The following is a 9,887-nucleotide window of genomic DNA, read 5'->3' as shown; positions in this document are numbered from 1 at the left end:
TTCAACTAATTTTTTTTGATTTTGTGTCTTTAATTTCCAGGATTTCTGTGTTTTTTTTCAGAATCTCTCTTTATTGAAATACATTTTTTTACATCCTGTATTTTCTTTCTTACTTCATTGCCTAGATAATTAATCATTTTAACAATATTTTGTAGTCACTCTCTGGAATTTTATCTCCTTCAACATCTGCAGATTTAGTTATTAGAGGGTTGCAAATTTTTGGAGGTGTCCTGTTGATCTGTTTTCTCATGTCTTTAGAGATCCTGTTGGCATGTTTCCTCATGTTTTCAGAGGTCCTATGTTTGCACATCTGTTGAGATGGATTCCTCTTCCTCATTTATGTTGGGTTCTGTTGGTGACTAGTTATCTCTTTATGAGTCCTGTGTTGAAGTTGTATTTTAACTTCAACACTTCTGATCAGCAAAATCAAAGCATTAATTTTAACCCCCAATATCTCTTTGAAAAGAGAGTGCTGCAAGTCACAGTGGTGGTTTATGAGTAAACCATATATTAACAGATTCTATAAATGTGATTACTAGTGATCTCTACAACTCTACTAATCAAGGAAGAATATGAGTGAGAAGTAATATAGAAGAGGCTGAACAGATTACACATTAATAATTGTATACTAAATAGAATTTGGATATGAGGTAAAAATAAACAGAAAAAAAAAGAAAAAAAAGGAAAGGACCAAGGGAGAGGAGACAGAGGTTAAAATGGGGAGAGTAAAATTGATGTAGGAGAGGAGGCTGAAATGAAGATGCAAAAGAAGAAAGAGATTGTGGATAGCAAATACTAAGTATTAGTGAATGTCAATCAGTGAATGCAATAATTATCATACAGAGTTTCAGATTATTTCTTCCTGAAGTTTTTGAAATAGTGAACCCAGGGGTGCTTAACCACTGAGCAACACTTCCAACACTTTTTATATATTTTGGTTTTGAGAAAGGGTCTTGTTAAGTTGCTGAGTCTGGCTCTTTGAACTTGCAATCTTCCTGCCTCAGACTCCCAAGCTGCTGGAATTACAGGCATGTGTCACCATGCCTGGCAGTTTTGTATCCTGTTTTTCAATTTTAAAAACATCTAACTTGGAGGAAGTTTCTATGATGCAAACCTTCTACACTGCAGTTTCCAGTTCTGACCCCAAATGCCAAACTTGTTAGGTGAGGCTATGTCTCCTTGCCTGGCACTCTCTGGTGGAGGAGAGTATAAGTATGGACATCTTTCACTCTCAAAATGGTTTGTTGTGTCTGGTGTGTGTGTGTAGAGGAGTAAATCTAGTTGTGTTGGACAGCTTCTTTACCTACTCTGTCTGTAGTCTGATCATGGTTCAATTGTAATCCTAGTTCCAAGAGTCTCTGTGTGCTGGGGAAATGTGTGTGGGAGCATCACTCTATCTTCCAGTCATTTCTGTGCTTGAGAGAGGTGGATCTTTCCATGTGACCTTGATTTGTCCCAGTTGCTTACCCCATCATCCACACTCCTTGTCCCAGAGTACAGCCTTCCAATTTCAAAATGGAAGTGCCTTTTTCCCACTCTGTAGATTGATCAACTGGTCAAATTTCTCCCCAGATTGAGTTCAAGTGTTTCTTTTATGCTCAGATTGGCTCTCATATGGGCACCACCAATTCAGTTAAAAGTAGAGTCCTAAGTTGTTATTTGTTCTTGGATATTCAAAAGTAAGCATACCAAATACAGAACAAAAAATAGTGCTTTCTGAAAAACAATGATAAACTGTAATAATTCCTATTCTGCTGACTCAGAAAGTCTAAACAAGTCTCTATCTTTCTCTTGCTCTATTAGAGCTTTATGGTTATTATGTATTTGTGTTCATCTTGACAAACTCATACATGCATGGCAATCAATTCCAAACAACAAGTCTCATAAAGTTGTTAATGCTTCCCCTCTCCAACCACCTGTTCCAGGAGGCTCCAGTTATCTTTGCCAAGGAGTGCTGGTTCTCTCTCTGGTCACCTCAGCTTTTCTGCTTTGATTGTGAATATGGTGGTCAGCATCAGTTTTTCTTAAGCTTGGTGAAAGAACGTCTTTGGACTTGTTGGGGAAGTATTTCCTTTTCCACTGAGCCACACTATGCCCAACACTGGGCATATTTAAAATTTTATTTCTATTCAGTATTTTTGTTTTTCTCCTGGTTGCTAGAGTTGTCCTCCAGCTTTTCCCTACCATTTTCTTATCTCAGTTTGCCTCTACAGAACTGCTGCTTTAATTCACTCTTGGGGAGCTAGTATGGCGCTCTAGGTTCCTCTGATCCATTATTTTTTAAAATCTCTCAAATCTTCTAAATACACTTACTACTTTGTAACAAAACTTTGTCTATTCTGTTACAAAAAGGCATGCTACATTTTCCCTCCATGAACAATTTTTCTATTCTGCTTTGTATCCTTCTACCAGTTGTATATTTAAATGAATTTAGGCCATTAAATTCTACATTATCTGATGGTGAAAGAGCTATATCAGCTCTTTTGATGTTTGCATGATACATCTTTTTGTTTTCAACATTTCCACATTCTTATGGTTAAAATGTGCCTCTTATAAGCAAGGCTATTTAAGAAAAGTCATCTACACAATTGTGTTTTAAATGAAGAATTTAGTCCACATATATTTAATATTAGTTTAATTGTATAATTTACTAAATGCTATTTCATAACAAGAATTGTTTTCTCTTTAGAATTGTTTCATTTTCAAATTTTCTTCTCCGTGAATTAACTTGGCAAATATATACTCTTTGGCTATTCTTGTAGTGGTTACCTTAAGATTACAACCTGCATTCTTTACTTATTTATAGTAATTGTTTATTTCACAACCTCATAGATAATGTAAGAACCTTAGGGATATTTAAGTCCATTTTTATTCTTCTAACATACAATATTTTCTTCTGGTATACCATGGACACAATACCTTTATTTTTATGTGGTGCTGAGGATTGAACACAGTGCCTCACACGTGCTAGGTGAGCGCTCTACTTTCACTCTTTATATTAGCAATCCAAACCCTTTATATTATAGACTTTTACACTCTACAAGATATATTTGTTTTATATATGATCAAGATTTGTCTATTTTTACCCATCTATTTATTATTTTCTTTGTTTATGACTTCTCATATTTCCAACCCTCTAAGTAGGAATATTTTCCTTCTGTCTGCTGAGTTCTCTTGAATGCTTTCTTTTTGAGAGCTTGTCTGCAATGATTTCTCTTGCTTTTGTTTCTGTCTTTATTCTTGAAGGAAAATTTTTCCTAATTACAGAATTCTGTGTTGGCAGTTAATTTCTTTCTGCACAGTGAAACTATCTCAGTGTTTTTTGGATTTGACTCTTTTTATTGGCTGTCAATCTAATTGTTATTTCTTTGAAGACCACTTTTCCCCCATTGCTTTTAAGATATTTCTGTGCTTGATATTTAGCAATTTTACCATGCTTTATCCAGATATGATTTTCATTTGTTATTTAATTTTAGAAAGCTCTTAGCTATGATCTCTTCAAATATTGTGTCTGCTCCAATCTCCTCTCATTTCTCCTATAACCACAATTACAAATATTTTGGATCTGTTTTCTCTTTCATCCCTTTCCTATATAGTCCATCCTTTTTGTCCCTTTGTGCTCAATTCTAGATATTTTCTTCAACTATTAAGTTCACTAATTTTTTCTTTAGCTGGGTTTTATCTGCTGCAGTATCCACTGAATTACTTATTATGTTTCAATTTCAGATTTTCCATCTGGTTCTCATTGTTTCTTGTGTTAAAATGCTTAATCTTCTCTTCTATATATTTGAGTGTTATATGTTAAATATCTGTATGGCAACTAATTCTGGATCCCATTGGATGGGTTTCTATTAGCTGTTGCTTTTGTTGGTTTTGTTATTATTTTTATCTTCATGTGCTTAGTTTTAAATTTTCTTTTTGCAAAAATTGCTTATAGAAGTAAGTTGAGAGCCCAAATAATTCTTCATAGAGCAGACTTCCAGATAGTTGATGCTTTAGCACTATGGGATTACTTAAATGTAATTATAGGGACTGAGAAAATTCAAAGTTGATTCAGCACCCTGGGAGAGCCTAAGTCTGGTTTACCCTTAAAGTGCTGACTATGGGACCCATATACCAAAATTAGCTTATCAGTCCTGACCTTCTTCTTAGTCCCCATATTCCAATTTTGGTATTTTTTTTCCCTCTGTGAACCTACCCATACCAAGTCCCTCTCCCAGGTTTAGAAGATAACCTAGAAGAAAAAGGGCTCCAAAGCCAGAGGTCACCTTTTTTGAACTTCATGCCCTTGTAGCATAGTAATCTTTCATCCTCCAGTTAGTTCTCTAATGCCTTTAGGCAATTTTTATTGTTCTTGTTTTTTTGTGTTGGGGATTGAATCAAGAGTTTTATACATGCTAAACATGCAATCTACCATGGAGCTACACCCCTGACCAAGGTAATGTTTAAAGGCATTTTGCCTAGCTTTTCCACTTCTCAGTGGGGGAGTTTATCCATATTAGCTTGTCTGACATTGCCAGAAACAGAATTCTAGTAGAGTGTATAGTAGAAAAAAGTGATTTCAATTTTAACATTTTAACTTCAGGGAATATTTATATATAATTCATTGGATTAAAGTTCTTTATAAGGGAAAATAAGAATATACTATGATTCATATTTCCTAAGAAAATATGGACATGGAAGCTAGAACCAGTGTGACCTAACCTTCTGAGGAATTTGGAGCAGCTGATATCACTTCATAAGTTTTGACCAGGTAATTTCAGGTTCTTCAGCCCTTTAAGTCTTATTAAAAATTCAGGTGAGAAAATACTGCTTTCTTAAATCCTTGATTTTTAGCAGCTCCTAGAGTAGAAAGAGAAGGAAACTGCCTATCATAAAAGGCTTTCACCTGGGACTCAGCCAGGCATTGCTACAGAATACTTCAGGACTAAGGGGCAAAGGTCATTCCAAGACAGTCCCTTCCTTTTTTCTTAAACCAGAGACCAGTCTGTGAGATACTGATACCCCAAAGTTATGTTCAAAAACAAAACAAAGTGCTGCAAATGCATCTCTCCCTCACTTTTTTTTCTCTTCCAGTTGCTCAGTGTCAAAACATGTAAGAGTCCTTGCTTCTTTTTCTTTTGAACCCCTTATCAAATCCATTGGCAAAATCCTCTTGGCACTACATTCAATGTATGTCCAGAATCATATCACATTTCACACCTCTGCTGTCACCCCTTTCCAAGTTACCATCATTTCCTGATTAGATTATTTCAATAACTCTTAACTGTTCTTCAAGCTTCTATTTTTGCCCTGTATAGTCTCTTCTTATCAAAGTAGCTGGAGGAATACTTTAAAAACTGAAGACATGTCACATTTTTTGCTCAAAATCCCATAATAGCTTATTTCATTCAGAAAAGCTCAAAGTCAGTAAGTTGATTTATCAATTCACTTCTACATGCCCTCTCCTCTTACCTCTCTGACCTCATTTCCTGCTCTCACTGGCCTTGCTGTTTTTCCAGTGTCAGCAACTTTGCACTTGCTGGTCTCTTCTCCTGGGATGATATTCTTAGAAAGAAGGATAAAAAGATTGCATTTCTGCTTGACTCACAGCATGGTTTGATATATAGTTTTAAAATTATATTTTAATTTAAAAAGTCAGTTTGCCTCACTAGATCCTGAAAAATCAGGCATTATTTTTGAAGTTGAGATTACTTCATTATTACCTTGAAGATTCACCTCACTCCAGGCTGCCAGAAGGTGATAGTGTGCCTGGCTGATTTCATTGTCCATTGCTCTCAAGAACCCATGTAGAAAAGGTGATATCATGGTCTGGATAAGATGCAGGTTTTTGAGTTCACAAGGGACAAGAACATTATATGACAGTGAAATAAACATTGTGCATACCTAGAATCTATCAATTTCACTTGTGTGTTTCCCAGAAAAATATTCTTAAAGGTGTTGACAGCAAGACTATTTTTAATAAAGGATTGATTAAAAGTAAAAAATGGCCTTCTTTAGAGATATGAATAAATGACAACATTGTAGTCATTAAAGTAAGGAATAAATTAGACCTGCACATAGTAACATGAATAGCTCCCCAAAATCAGAATAACACAGAACACAAAGACTGGTTTATAAAGTAAATATTTAGTGATGGCTGGGTTTGGAGGAGGAAATGGGATTAGAATGGGGGTAAAAAGGAAAAAGCAAAATAAAATACATAAATATGAAATTAAGGGTTCACACAAACCAATTATTATGATGTGCCATGAACTAAGTTTATAATCAGTCCATTCTGAGCATCTAAGGTCATCAACTGATGTAGTCTTGGAAGAGGGCAGAAGCCTACAGCAAAACCCCCTTTAGAATGAATTGATATCAACCCATAAATAGAACCCTGTGAATAGTCACTCAACAAACATATCTTGAGAGCCTTCACTGTATCAGTCATTATTCCATATGTCGAGTCAAATATGAACAAGGCAAATATGATATGTTTTCCAGCATCACAGGGTCTCACACAGCCTACCCACTATTCTACATCTTCTTGTTTGTTTGTTTGTTTGATTTTAACATAGGGATAGTAAATTTTGTGAATGGCTTGCCAAAACATAGATATTTAAATTAACGGACCATAGAAAATAAAAGAGAATGAGTGACACACATATTGAGTCCCAGGAATCAAAGTCAAAATTATTCTCAGAAAATCATTTTAATTATCATGAAATCCAAAAAAAGAAGCCCAATATAACAAATAATGTAACATCCAAGTTTTTTGTGATTAGCCACAGACTTTCCTTACTCTACCTCTATGACAGAAAACTAAATGCTATTATTTATACACACACACACACACACACACACACACACAATCTCCATAGAGATCTGTCACAAAAATTTCTCAACTCTGCCCACAAAGTGGATATGACAGTCTTCTTCTAGTAAGTCTTGTCTTTAGTTTCATAAAATAATGTCAGTTAAAGTAATTATATGCACTTCTCATGCATAAGATTGAGCTTTTACATGTATGGGTTTTCTGGTGATAAGTGCTGGCTTCCAACTGAGGGCCATTCCCTCCCACATACTACATTCACATGGTATTCTTCAGTGGGTGTCCAGAGTTGAACCACAACAGCTCCTTTACTCTATTCTTCACACTCATAGGGTTTTTTTTCTCCAGCGTAGATTCTTTGATGTTTGATGAAGTTGTCACAGAGCTTCAAGGCCTACCCACACTCATGACACAGATGAAGCTCCTGTCAAAAATAAACTTGTTTATGTTTAATGATACACAAACTGATTCTGAAAAGATCTTTTCAGTATCTGAAGTTTTTGACACATTCTTCACTCTCCCAGGATCCCTTTCCAGGCTGAGGATATTCATAGGGTTTTCTTCCAGTTGGATGTGCTGATGTTTAAGTCAGGGTTGCATATATGTGGTAGGATTTATGTTATCAGGGAGGGATACTCTAAAACCAATGTTTTTTCCACTCATTTTACATTGAGAAATTGCTTCTTTTAATTACAGCTGAAGGTGAAAATTAAGTGCAAGGTGAATAGTTTCTACTCAAGAGCACTGGAACGACTGAATTTCAAAGTGAATTCTCCCAGGTGTGTTGGTTTAAGCTATCAGCAATACTCTTCTTAGTTTGAGGCTGTGTCTCATGTGCTAACTCAAAGGGTGTTCCCCTTCACTTGGGTAAATTATTCAAACTTCTTTAGGGTGGGGCTCCTGAAGAATATTTCTGTTTAGTCTTCAGGGCATCACCCTCTGAATTGGACTTCTGGAAAACTCTGTCTGGAAACAAACTTTTTCTTTAAGGTCGGAGGTCACCACCCGAAAGAGCAGGCAGATCATGTAATCAGCACCCTTTTCCTGAAGGCAGAAAGGAGGATTCAAATATATATGAGAGTAGCCTACAGAGAATCTATCCAAACACAGCTTTTTTTAAAAAAATATTTATTTTTGGTTATAGGTGGACACAATATCTTTATTTTATTTTTATATGGTGCTGAGGATTGAATCCAGTGCCTCATGCATGATAGGCGAGCATTCTATCTCTGAGCCACAACCCCAGCCCCAAACGCAGCTCTTTATATGTGAAAGCTTTAATTGCTTTTTCATTTATCTCTGCCCTTATCTTTAGTATTTTCTTCCTTCTGCTTTCTTGGGTTTATTTTCCTGTTTTTTTCTTCTTCTTTGCCTTCTTCTCCTTCTCTTTCTCCTTTAACATTCTCAAAATGGATATTTAGTGTTAGAGTCTGTAAACAAGTCTGGATGGCGCCTGGCAAAATGCCAGAGGGAGTGGTTTGTGAAGTAACGCCAGCGAGCCATGAAGTGTGGAGATTCCTTATTGGTTGACTGCTGTATCTAGTTTATGTTAACTAAGATAAGCTCTGTGGAATGTATATATACCCCTCCTGTCCTACAATAAATGGCTCCCACTCCTGCTGTATCAATGTACACAAGTTGTTCATCACCCCCAGGTTAGTTTGCTGCAGCCAGACTGCGGCAATTTAGAGCATTATTTTTTTTTCAGTTTTGCTTTTCTAAATAAAGCACATGCACTTTTAAATGAAATAATATAAATAAACAGTCAGAAAAAGTACCTGGAACAGAGTAGTTACCAATAAATAGTTGGTACTATTATTAGTAGTATTAATAAAACAGAAGAAGTAAAATGGATGGCACTAGGGAGGAAATCTAAATACTTATTCAAGATCTGCGAATGTAATAACACACAAAATAGCAGATGAATAAAAAGGTCATCCCATCAATAAGGTGTTTCTCATATACTCAAAGAGATTATAAAAATATCAAAACTGGAAAAGTATCACAAAATATCTGGTCTGTGTCCCTTACTTTTTATTCAAATTGAGACCCAGCTAGATGATTTTGTCTTAATTACCAGAATTCAGTGCTCAATTATCTTTTTTTTCCTTTTTTAAAAATTTTTTTTATTGTTGGTTGTTCAAAACATTACAAATTTCTTGATATATCATATTTCACACTTTGATTCAAGTGGGTTATGAACTCCCATTTTTACCCCATATACAGATTGCAGAATCATATCAGTTACACATCCATTGATTTACATATTGCCATACTAGTGTCTGTTGTGTTCTGCTGACTTTCCTATCCTCTACTATCCCCCCTCCCCTCCCCTCCCCTCCCCTCTTCTCTCTCTACCCCCTCTACTGTCATTCATTTCTCCCCCTTGTATTATTTTTCCCTTTACCCTCACTTCCTCTTGTATGTACTTTTGTATAACCCTGAGGGTCTCCTTCCATTTCCATGCAATTTCCCTTCTCTCTCCCTTTCCCTCCCACCTCTCATCCCTATTTAATGTTAATCTTCTTCTCCTGCTCCTCGTCCCTACTCTGTTCTTAGTTACTCTCCTTATATCAAAGAAGACATTTGGCATTTTTGGGGGGGATTAGCTAGCTTCACTTAGCATAATCTGCTCTAATGCCATCCATTTCCCTGCAAATTCTATGATTTTGTCATTTTTTAATGCAGAGTAATACTCCATTGTGTATAAATGCCACATTTTTTTTTATCCATTCATCTATTGAAGGGCATCTAGGTTGGTTCCACAGTCTTGCTATTGTGAATTGTGCTGCTATGAACATTGATGTACCAGTGTCCCTGTAGCATGCTCTTTTTAGGTCTTTAGGGAATAGATCGAGAAGGGGAATAGCTGGGTCAAATGGTGTCTCCATTCCCAGCTTTCCAAGAAATCTCCATACTGCTTTCCAAATTGGCTGCACCAATTTGCAGTCCCACCAGCAATGTACAAGTGTACCCTTTTACCCACATCCTCGCCAGCACTTATTGTTGTTTGACTTCCTAATGGCTGCCAATCTTACTGGAGTGAGATGGTATCTTAGGGTGGTTTTGATTT

The sequence above is a fragment of the Marmota monax genome, unplaced genomic scaffold, assembly GCF_021218885.2.
Source record: "Marmota monax isolate L192 unplaced genomic scaffold, Marmota_monax_Labrador192_F-V1.1 WCK01_AAM20220418_F8-fsc00280, whole genome shotgun sequence".
In the NCBI taxonomy this organism is placed as follows: domain Eukaryota; kingdom Metazoa; phylum Chordata; class Mammalia; order Rodentia; family Sciuridae; genus Marmota; species Marmota monax.
The sequence above is the reverse complement of the archived record's forward strand: the minus strand, read 5'-3'. Positions refer to the sequence as shown.